The sequence below is a fragment of the Suncus etruscus genome, chromosome 9 (assembly GCF_024139225.1).
Source record: "Suncus etruscus isolate mSunEtr1 chromosome 9, mSunEtr1.pri.cur, whole genome shotgun sequence".
Lineage (NCBI taxonomy): Eukaryota > Metazoa > Chordata > Mammalia > Eulipotyphla > Soricidae > Suncus > Suncus etruscus.
This window is the reverse complement of record NC_064856.1, coordinates 50,866,601-50,879,307: the sequence shown is the minus strand read 5'-3', so window position 1 is coordinate 50,879,307 and position 12,707 is coordinate 50,866,601. Positions and strand designations below refer to the sequence as shown.

General features: G+C 38.8%; 1 protein-coding gene and 1 pseudogene across 2 annotated transcripts in view; one reads left to right on the top strand and one right to left on the bottom strand.

Moving 5' to 3' along the window:
• Positions 1-12,707, bottom strand: part of FCHSD2 (FCH and double SH3 domains 2) — a 283,860-nt gene that overhangs the window by 203,054 nt on the left and 68,099 nt on the right. The window lies entirely within an intron of this gene.
• On the top strand, positions 12,526-12,699 carry LOC126019532 (uncharacterized; annotated as a pseudogene).

The following is a 12,707-nucleotide window of genomic DNA, read 5'->3' as shown; positions in this document are numbered from 1 at the left end:
TATAATTGGTCCTGAATGCCTGATCCACAGTCTTCTCTGATCATCCACTATGAGTGGGGATTGTCTCTCACACTTATATTTTTGGTCACTCGGATTATTCACTATGAATGGGGATTGTCTCTCACACATATTTTTGGTCATATTGCTGTGATTAGAAAATGCATTTATTTTTTCCTACAAGTCATTTAGATAATGTGAAATATCTGAACAGACCTATTACTATCAAGGAAACTGAAAGGAATCAAAAGGCTTCCCAAAAACAATAGCCCAGACCCAGATGGATTCACTGAATTCTTTTCAAACTTTTCTGTTTGTTTGTTATTTGTTTTGTTTTGGGGTCACGCCCAGTGGCTCTCAGGGGTTACTCCTGGCTCTACGCTCAGAAATCACTCCTGGCGGGCTCGGGGGACCATATGAGGTGGCGGGATTCAAACCACCATCAGTCCTGGATTGGCTGGGTGCAAGGCAAATGGCCTACCACTTTGCTATCTCTTTGGCCCTCTTTCAAACTTTTAAAGAAGACCTACTGCCAATCCACTCCAGGCTCTTCAAGGAAACTGAAGAAACAGAAACACTCCCAAACAGTTTCTATGAAGCTAACACCACCCTGATAGCAAGAGCAGACAGAGATACCACAAAAAAATAAAAATAATAAAATAAAATAAAATAATAATAATAATAATAATAATAATAATAATTACAAGCTGATATCTTTGATGCACACAGATGCAGAGATCCTCAACAAAATACTAGCAAATAGAATCTAACAATTTACCAAGAACGTCAACTGTGGAGTCAGAGACTTAACCAGGTATCAAACCAAGTTATAATCTGAGTTGATTCCTGGCACCTCTTGGTCCCACAGCACAGCCAAGAGTGATTCCTGAACACCCCTGGATATGTCCTACCAGCCTGGCCCCCTCAAGGCAGTATTAAATAAATTATAGTTCTATAGTTGGATATATCTATAGTCCATACGCAGTGAATACAACAATCAGATGGGAGTTAAGTAGGGAGGGCTGGAGCCATAGTGGGTAAGGCACATGCCTGAGCTGGGTTCAATCCCAGCACCATATATGATCCCCATCAGTATTGTAAGTGATCCCTGAAGCCAGAACCAGAAATAAGCCCGAGCACAGAAGACAGGCCCCCCAATAAAAGAATAAGCAGGGAAGCAGAAGACCTATGGAAAGATTTAGATCCTATATAAATAGATATAACAATAGTGCTACCCTGAAAAAAAAAAAGAATACATATTTTTCTCAAAGCACACTTCCCAAAATATTCAAAGGCATATGTTAATCTACAAATTAAGTCTCAGTAACATAAAAGACAAATGTCTACATTGTAGCTTCTCTGATGACAATGACAAGAAAAAGAAATAAAAAGCATTTAAGGGGCTGGGCGGTGGCGCTGGAGGTAAGGTGCCTGCCTTGCCTGCGCTAGCCTAGGACGGACCGCGGTTCGATCCCCCGGCGTCCCATATGGTCCCCCAAGCCAGGAGCGACTTCTGAGCGCATAGCCAGGAGTAACCCCTGACCATCACAGGGTGTGGCCCAAAAACCCAAAAAAAAAAAAAAAAAAGCATTTAAGTCAGAAAGTAAGAATTAAAAGTATCTGTTTGTACATAATATATGCAAAAGCTTTTAATGATCACACATCTATAAAAACTTAAATGAATTCAGCAAAATTGTAAAAATACAAAGCCAATACACAAATATCAGAAGCATTTCTGCAGTTCTATGCATTTAAATAAGAATCTAAAAGGAAAACACAAAAACAATTCCATTTACAATATTTCAAAAAAGAGCAAAATATTTAGGAATTAAATAAGGGAAGTAAAAAAAATACAGTGTACAATGAAAACTACACTGTTGAAAGCCATTAAAAACATAAATGAATGAAAATGCAGACAATGTTCATAGGAAAACTGTTTTCAAAACATTTTATAACACGCACCATAAGGAATGTGAAGCCCTACCAAAGTTTAAACTCCCACCCCAATCTGTGAACCCAGGCAGAACAAGAAATACTACACAAACCAAGTGTGGCAACCAAATCAATTAACTAATTTATTGAAACACTATATACTTTTCATTTTGGAGATGGTCTCCAGCAGTGCTTAGGGGACCCAAAGGATACTCCAAGATATACACGTGACTTGAGTGTGTGAGTCTAAAGTATTCAGGCCCAGACATCTAATTCAAGGTTCCACATAAACTATACATATGCCAGTCTTTTGAACCATCTTCCTGGCCCCTTTCAGATCTCTGTATTTTCATTTAACACATCATCAATTCTTACAGTTAACAACTGGGGGGGCTGGGGAAATGCTTCAGAGTAAAATCATTTATGTAGAACAATCTTACAAGGACCAAGTTGCCTAGAGAGAACATTTTTAAATCATTCCTACTTTTTTTTTTTTTTTTTTTTGGTTTTTGGTTTTTGGGCCACATCCAGCGGTGCTCAAGGGTTACTCCTGGCTGTCTGCTCAGAAATAGCTCCTGGCAGGCACGGGGGACCATATGGGACACCGGGATTCGAACCAACCACCTTTGGTCCTGGATCGGCTGCTTGCAAGGCAAATGCCGCTGTGCTATCTCTCCGGGCCCAATATTTCTACTTTTAAAAACATAAAAATAGGATTCAAGATATAGCTCAGTAACAAGCTTTGCATTCAGGAGGCCTAGGTTATTATAATCCCTAGCAACCAGAGTAACCCCTGAGCTCTGAGAACAGTTGTAGCCTCTGAGTACTTTCTGGATTTGGACCAAAAATCAAAAAAAAAAAAAAGGAAAGCGTAAGTATAAAAAAAAGAGCTTAAATAAAAATTAATTATATACATGTATGTATGATTGCTCACATATATCTAATAAAGGACTAATCAAAAATCCTAGAAATAAAAAATGTGGTCACTAAGAAGAAGGGAAAAATTACTTCATTTAAACATCATGGTTTACAATGTTGTTCATAATACAATTGTTTCTGGTATTCAATGTTCCAACACTAATCTCACCACCAGTCTAACATTCCTCCACTGTTGTCCCCAGTTTCCCACACACATACCCAAAGCTGTGTTGTGGCAAGCACAAAATAATGTACTTTATATTGCTTGTTACAACTTAATGGTAATAAAATTGTCTAAGAAAACTTCAGTGAAAGAAAATCTATGAAAACTGCTATATCTCACAATGAAGTTTACTAAACTAGCATACATTTTTTTAAATTTACAAAAGTTATAAACAGGGGCCAGAGCAGTGGCACAAGCGGTAGGGCATCTGTCTTACATGAGCTAGCCTAGGACGGAACGTGGTTCAATTCCCTGGCGACCCATATGGTCCCCCAAGCAAGGAGCAATTTTTTAAAATAATATTTTATTTAATCACCTTGGATACAAACATGATTGTGATTGTGTTTCAGTCATATAAAAGGACACCTCCCATCACCAGTGCAACATTCCCACCACCAATGTCTCAAATCTCCCTCCTCCCTACCCCACCACCGCCTGTACTCTAGACAGGCTTTCTATTTCCCTCATACATTCTCATTGTTAGGATAGTTCACAATGTAGTTATTTCTCTAAACTCATCACTCTTTGTGGTGAGGTTCATGAAGTGGGCTGTAACTTTCAGCCCTCCTGCAAGGAGCAATTTCTAAGTGCATAGCCAGGAGTAACACCTGAGCGTCACCGGTGTGGCCAAAAAAATTGTTATGGGCAGACAGAGCGATAAGTAAGGTGTTTGCCTTGTACAAGGCCAACACAGGATGACCCCGGTTCAAATCCCAGCATCCCATTTGGTCCCCAGACCCTGCCTGGAGTGATTTCTGAGCGCAGAACCAGAGTGTGACCTAACCCCAAGAAAAAAAATTGTTAAAAAAAAAGAGAGAATAAAGTTTTTAAAAAATGGTAATAAATAAAAGGAAGAAAATACTCTATCATAATATGTTAGAAAACAAAAAAAAATGGAAAGAATACAGAAGAAGCAATTTTTACAGAATTATGACTGAAATTTTTCAAAAATTGAAGAGGCTCATTTGACTGTGGGGGTTCCCAGCAGGGTCACAGGTTCCCAGCAGGGTAAATCTAGATTCATGATGGTAAATTACACATACTCAGGAAAAGGTTCATATATAGATCAAAAAAAGGGGGCAGGGATATAATTCTACTCTACAAGGTGACCTTCATATGCCTGTGGTATATTGATCAAAAAAGAGTAAAATGTATTGCTTTGGTTTCATTCCACAGAGACTCTAAAATGACTTATACTTCAATTTTTTAAGTAGAATCAGGAAAACATTTATAAAACATCAAGATCAGGGCCGGAGAGATAGCATGGAGGTAAGGCATTTGCCTCTCATGCAGAAGGTCATCGGTTCGAATCCCGGCGTCCCATATGGTCCCCCGTGCTTGCCAGGAGCGACTTCTGAGCATGGAGCCAGGAGTAACCCCTGAGCACTGCCGGGTGAGACCCAAAAACCAAAAAAAAAAAAAAAAAAAAACATCAAGATCAAATAATAGGTTAAAATATTGATCAAGTGGGCCCGGAGAGATAGTACAGCGGCATTTGCCTTGCAAGCAGCTGATCCCGGACCAAAGGTGGTTGGTTCGAATTCCGGTGTCCCATATGGTCCCCCGTGCCTGCCAGGAGCTATTACTGAGCAGACAGCCAGGAGTAACCCCTGAGCTCCACCAGGTGTACCCAAAAACCAAAAAAAAAAAAAAAAATATATATATATATATATATATATATTGATCAAGTTACAATATCTCAAAATGAATATGCAGGTAGACTAGGCAAAAAGGAAAATTTATCAGTAACAGAAACAGCAATGTCCCAAGAAGAAAATACTGGATAAACAAATGTGGTTCTAAGCCTCAAAAATGAATGGCCTATTAATGAGTTGGAAGACAATAGCTATGATAATATTCCTATACTAAATGTCATATACTTCATTAGGTCTTTTCTTCTAAGTCTCTTACATGAAAAACTCCTGGTTGTTTCTTAGCCTCATCGCACACCACTCCCTACATTACTTAATAATATTTCAACACTAAGAAACTAATGCTCCAACCCCCTGAATAAAGGCATTCCATCTTTTTCACATCCGTGGCTCTAGTATTTTCATGCCAATCAAGAGCTAACTAGGAGCTTGATTAAAATTCAGTATTTAAAATTATGAGATTAAATAAAGTGCTATGTGAATGTTGACACTCTGACATCTAAGCATTATTAAAAGTAGTTCTGCAGATGGGGCTGGAGCAGTGACACAAGCTGTAAGGCATCTATCTGCCTTGAGCTTGCTAGCCTAGGATGAACCACGGTTCGATTCCCAGGAATCCCATAAGGTTCCCCAAGCCAGGAGCGATTTCTGAGCACAAAGCCAGGAGTAACCTCTGAGTGTCACTGGGTATGGCCCAAAAACCAAACCAAACCAAACAAAACAAAACAAACAAAATAAACAACACAGTAGTTCTGCAGAAAATGTAAATAATGTTGTCTGAAAACTTAAAATTGATTGATTCAGAAATAAAACTAGATTAAATCAGAGGTAGCAAATAGGACCTCTTCGAAGAAGACTTCTTACAAGCCTAATACTTCAAGACAAAACTGTAAGCAGTAAGTAAAAAAACTTATGGGATACAGCAAAAGCAGTACAGAGAGGAAAATTTATAGCTTTGCAAGCACACATCAGGAAGGAAGAAGGGGCCTACCTGAATAGCTTAATGCCGCAGTTCATAGAATTAGAAAGTGCTCTACAAAAGGAACCAAAAATAGGGATACAGAAGAAAATAACAAAGCTGAGAGCAGAAATCAATGAGTGGAAACTCAAGAAACAATCCAAAAGATCAACGAAAGCAGAAGTTGGTTCTTCGAAAGAAATAAACAAAATTTATAGACCACTGGCAAAACTAACAAAGAAAGAGAGAGACAAAGAAACTTGATAACTCGTATTAGGAATGAAAAAGGATAGATCACTACTGATATGGCAGAGTTTCAAAAAGTAATCAGAAACTACTTTGAAACACTATGCCACTAAAAATGAGAACCTGGAAGAAATGGATAAATTCTTGGAATCTTAAAGTCTTCCACGGTTGAATGAAGAGGATGTAGCATATCTAAACAACCCCATCACTATTGATGAAATTAAAACCGTAATCAAATGTCTGCTCAAAAACAAAAGCCCAGGCCCAGATGAATTCACTAATGAATTCTTTCAAACTTTCCAAGAGGAACTACGACCAATCCTGGCAAGACTCTTTCATGAAATTGAAAAAATGGAAACACAGGCCCGGAGAGATAGCACAGCAGCGTTTGCCTTGCAAGCAGCCGATCCAAGACCAAAGGTGGTTGGTTCGAATCCCGGTGTCCCATATGGTCCCCTGTGCCTGCCAGGAGCTATTTCTGAGCAGACAGCCAGGAGGAACCCCTGAGCACTGCCAGGTGTGGCCCAAAAACCAAAAAAAAGAAAAAAAGAAAAGAAAAAACGGGAACACTTCCAAATAGCTTTTATGAAGCCAACATCACCTTGATACCTAAACCAGACAGAGATGCTACAAAAAAAGAAAATTACAGACCAATATCGCTGATGAATGCAGATGCAAAGATCCTCAACAAAATCCTGGCAAGTAGGATTCAATGCCTCATTAAGCAGATCATCCACTACGATCAAGTAGGTTTCATCCCAGGAATGCAAGGATGGTTTAACATCCGTAAATCTATCAACATAATACACAACATCAACAACAAGAAAAATAAAAATTACATGATCATATCAATAGATGCAAAGAAAGCATTTGATAAGGTCCAACACCCATTCTTGATCAAAACTCTCAGCAAGATGGGAATGGAAGGAATCTTTCTCAATATAGTTAAGGCCAATCTACCACAAACCAGTGGCAAATATTATCCTCAATGGAGAAAAACTAAGAGCCTTCCCTCTAAATTCTGGCACAAGACAAAGCTGTCCTCTCTCACTACTCCTATTCAACATAGCACTGGAAGTACTTGCTATAGCAATTAGGCAAGAAAAAGATATCAAGGGAATCCAGATAGGAAAGGAAGAAGTCAAGCTCTCGCTGTTTACAGATGACATGATACTCTACTTAGAAAACCCTAAAGACTCTACGAAAAAGCTTCTAGAAACAATAGATTCATATAGCAAGGTGGCAGGCTACAAAATTAACACACAAAAATCAATGGCCTTCCTATACACCAATAGTAATAAGGAAGAAATGGACATTAAGAAAACAACCCCATTCACAATAGTGCCACACAAACTCAAATATCTTGGAATCAACTTGACTAAAAATGTGAAGGACCTATACAAAGAAAACTATAAAACTCTGCTCCAAGAAATAAGAGAGGACACGCGGAAATGGAAGCACATATCCTGCTCATGGATTGGCAGGATTAACATCATCAAAATGGTAATACTCCCCAAGGCATTATACAGATTTAATGTGATCCCTCTAAAGATACCCATGACATTCTTCAAAGAAGTGGATCAGGCACTTTTGAAATTCGTTTGGAACAATAAACACCCTAGAATAGCTAAAGCAATCATTGGGAAAAAGAATATGGGAAGAATTACTTTCCCCAACTTTAAACTTTACTACAAAGCAATAGTTATCAAAACAGCATGGTATTGGAATAAGGACAGTCCCTCAGATCAATGGAATAAGCTTGAATACTCAGAAAATGTTCCCCAGACATACAATCACCTAATTTTTGATAAAGGAGCAAGAAATCCTAAATGGAGCAGGGAAAGCCTCTTCAACAAGTAGTGTTGGCACAACTGGCTAGCCACTTGCAAAAAATTGAACTTAGACCCCCAGTTAATATCATGTACAAAGGTAAAATCCAAATGGAATAAAGATCTTCATATCAGACCCAAACCCATAAGATATATAGAACAACACGTAGGCAAAACACTCCAGGACATTGAGACTACAGGCATATTCAAGGAGAAAACTGCACTTTCCAAGCAAGTAAAAGCAGAGATTAACAGATAGGAATATATTAAGCTGAGAAGCTTCTGCACCTCAATGGAAATAGCACCCAAGATACAAGAGCCACCCACTGAGTGGGAGAAACTATTCACCCAATACCCATCAGATAAGGGGCTAATCTCCAAAATATACAAGGCACTGACAGAAATTTACAAGAAAAAACATCTAATCCCATAAAAAAAATGGGGAGAAGAAATGGACAGACACTTGACAAAGAAGAAATACAAATGGCCAAAAGACATATGAAAAAATGTTACACATCACTAATCATCAGGGAGATGCAAATCAAAACAACTATGAGGTACCACCTCACACTACAGAGATTGGCACACATCACAAAGAATGAGAACAAACAGTGTTGGTGGGGATGTGGAGAGAAAGGAACTCTTATCCACTGCTGATGGGAATGCCATCTAGTTCAACCTTTATGGAAAGCGATATGGAGATTCCTCCAAAAAACTGGAAATCGAGCTCCCATACAATCCAGCTATACCACTCCTAGGAATATACCCTAGGAACACAAAAATACAATACAAAAATCCCTTCCTTACACCTATATTCATTGCAGCACTATTTACCATAGCAAGACTCTGGAAACAACCAAGATGCCCTTCAACAGACGAATGGCTAAAGAAACTGTGGTACATAGACACAATGGAATATTATGCAGCCGCCAAGAGAGATGAAGTCATGAAATTTTCCTATACATGGATGTACGTGGAACCTATTATGCTGAGTGAAATAAGTCAGAGAAAGAGAGAAAAACGCAGAATGGTCTCACTCATCTATGGGTTTTGACTGAAGACTATCTTTTGTCATTCTCACTCTCTCCACCCTTCTTTCTAGATCTACACTTCAGAGTTAAAAAAAAACTGAATTTAATTCACAAACATACTCATGAATCAATACTATAGGCTTAGTCCCTTCAATAATTTTCCCAAACAGCATGATTTCCAGTCCCACAAGCCACAGTCATATCTATATAGAGGCTGCCCTCCGTTTCCCAATTTTTTTTCCCAAAATGTGCCCAAAACTAGTGTGTGACTGGGGGGGGAGGGGGACGGGGAAATTCAGGGACTAAAACCAGAATTTCACATTTCAAGATGTGTTCTATGGGGGCCGGCAAGGTGGCGCTAGAGGTAAGGTGTCTGCCTTGCAAGCACAAGCCAAGGAAGGACAGCAGTTGGATACCCTGGCATTCCATATGGTCCCCCCAAGCCAGGGGAATTTCTGAGCACTTAGCCAGGAGTAACCCCTGAGCATTAAATGGGTGTGGCCCGAAAAATCCAAAAAAAAAAAAAAAAGATGTGTTCTATGGCTAAAACATATCCTGGTCTCACACCTAGATTATCTGAAGAAAAAAAGTGGAAATAAGATTACGGGAAAGTGGATTTACTGCATTTACACATCTGTAAAATAAAGATAAGAGTAATGCCCCCCTAGGGTTTACTGGGAAAACTTGTAAAGTGTATGTATCAGTACCCAAGTCAATATAAGTTGTTTCATCTGCAATACAGAAAAATTTTGGAACCCAGTACAAAAACTAAAGTTTATACAGAGCTGAGACTGAGAGAAAAAATTTTTTTTTAATTTTAAAACACTGGTTTTGCGCATGAGTTGGAGAAGGAGACTCAAATTCAACTACTAAGATCATCAGACACAGAAGAAAAGGAGGAAGATATGTAATTCTTGCTCTGTGTATTCAAACCCATAGCTCTAATTTGAATTCTCTTCTTTAAACAAACGGAAATAAAAGGGAGAGAATGGTAACAAACTAAACCATGATTTCACTCATTCTTCTAATGTATGCTACAAAGTAAGGGGGGAAGGGGCAACACTTTACCAGGAAATTCATGTGCATAAATTTCCTAACATTTACTCATAGTTGCCATTTCTTCTACTAAAGTCTTAAAACAAACAAATAAAAAAACTGAGAATGCAAAAAAGAAGAAGAAGAAGAACAACAACAACAACAACTTCCAAGGGCTGAATATAAAACAGCAGGTAGAACACTTGCCTTACTCAAAATCAAACAGACCCGGTTTGATTCTTAGCATCCCATATGATCCCCCAAACAATGCCAGAAGCAATATCTGAGTGTTGAGCCAGGAATAAATCCTGACCATTACTAGTGTAGCCCAGAAACAAATGTAATAAAATAAAACTCTGTCAAGTACTTTGTTTTTGGTTTTTGGTTTTTGGGTCACACTCCTGGTTCTACACTCAGAAATTGCTCCTGGCAGGCTCAGGAGACCATATGGGATGCCAGGATTCAAACCACTATCCTTCTGCATGCAAGGCAAATGTTACCTCCGGGCTATCTCTTTGACCCCTCTGTCAAGTACTTTGAAGTGAGGGGAAAAAGTAACCCTCCCCAAATATAATGTTAAACAAATCTGCAAACCTTAAGAACTCAAAAAATGGGCCCGGAGAGATAGCACAGCGGTGTTTGCCTTGCAAGCAGCCGATCCAGGACCTAAGGTTGTTGGTTCGAATCCCGGTGTCCCATATGGTCCCCCGTGCCTGCCAGGAGCTATTTCTGAGCAAACAGCCAGGAGTAACCCCTGGGCAATGCCGGGTGTGGCCCAAAAACCAAAAAAAAAAAAAAAAAAAAAGAACTCAAAAAATAATTTTAAAGTGCCAATATGAACAGAGAACTTTTTGTAAAAAAAAAAAAAAGTCAACATGAATACAAAACACTTTTTTTTAATCAACATGAACACAGAAGACAACTAAATTTTATCTTGGTGGACTTTTCAAGGAACTGTTCTTGCTGTTATACAGAACAAATTAGCAGAAGAGAAAACTCTTCAGTCCACCATTTCAAATAGTCTGACATATGCTCTTTAATAGCAATGTCCATAAAGCTAACAGTTTTTAGCTAAATTAAGTTATATTTAAAAGCTTCCCTGTTGACGAAATTAGCCAAAATATAACATGGCCCATAAACTTAGCACTAACTTCATAGGTCATATTTCTAACTCTTCATAAATGTATTTCTTAAAAGAATAAAAATAGCAAAAACTTGAGGTGCAACAGTCTGACACCACTGGCCATTTGGCAGGCTGTCCTGTTTGCTCTGAGTTTGTCCCTAGGCAAGGAGCCGCCCTTAAAGTCCACAATCTTTTCCTGCGTTCTCTCCAGCCACAGTAACCTTTTGTATCCTTCCTTCACTGGCAGCATTCTGCCAAAAACTACAGGAAGTATATGAATACCCGGCATAGAACCATTTCAGTCTGCAGAGTGTTGCAAATGATTTCACCAACACCTCAGTGGTGAACTGAATCACAGAGTCAGACTTGGTTTTTTACTCAGATACTTAAAGTTGGTGTCTTAGATGGTTTCTCTGTTTTAAGAGATACTTGTGTTTTCTTTGTAGGAATAGATAAGCAATACACCAGTCACTTCTGGAGAATTTCAAGAACAATTTCATAAATTTTGCAGAAAACGTTAATACTGGGGACAGAGTTAGATAGTATAGTGGATAAGAAAGCACTTACTTGCCTTTCATGTGGTCTACCCGAGTTTAATCCCCAGAATCCGATATGGTACTCTAGCACTGCCAGGAGTGATTCCTGATTGCAGGGCCAGGAGTAAACCCTGAGTATCACTGAGTGTGACCCAAAACTTAACACAATAACAATATTCTTTTATGAAACTGAAAATTTTTAGGATACAACTTGAGAATTTTTAGGATACAAATCTCTTCAAGAGCAAATAAGGTTCTACAACATTATCTTTTTTCTAACAGTCTCCTAAAAATGTATTACAGGGCCAGAGCAATTGTACAGTGGAGAGGGCATTTGCAGTATTCAATCCCAGAATCCCATATATTCTCCTAGCCTACCAGGAATGATCCCTGAGTGCAGAGCCTGAAGCAAGCCCAGAGTACAGATGAATGTGCTCCCCCAGCTCCCCCAAAAAAGTATTACAAATTGACTTTGCATGTGCTTGGGGTACTATATTTCAAATCATCTTCAGATCAATCCCACTACATTAATTTCCTTTACACATTCCCTTTGGGATGAGGCTCATTCGTATGCTCTCTCTACCTCTCTAGTACTCAACCATGAACATAGGAGACAATACACACAGACCACTTCTAATAATTCTATAAAGGTCTTTCTTGTCCGTGTCTATAATATCCTATCTATCAGTAGATATGAAAAAAAGAAGCTACCATACTTAAATTGAAGGACATAAATAGAACATAAAATCTTACTATGCTGAGCCTTCTTTCCCTTTCATCTTTGGGTAATGTCATGTCCTTATTATAATAGTGCTCAATAAATATTTTCTCAACACATGTAAATTTAAATACTAAAATAAAATAAAATAAAAATCTGCTGGAGAGATAGCTCAGTGGGCTGAGCAAATGCTTATTAAAAGACTGGGTTCAACCCCCAGCACTACATAGCTCTCAAAACACCCTTGGAGGCAACCAGGCAGAGATCCTGAGCACCGCCAGCAGTCCTCCAAAAAAAAAAAATTACTTTTAAGAAAAGAAAATTATTATCGCTTCTAGGCCTTTTGGCTAAGATCAAGTGTAGAATCTGTTCTTATCAGTTTAATATCCGAGGACAATATATTAAATGGATTTTTGGAGCTGGGAGTCGGAAGAGGAGCTTGCTCAGTCCGCTCCACGCATCGCCTGGTATTGCAGTACTTCCAGGAACGGTGCACCCCCTTTGGGGGG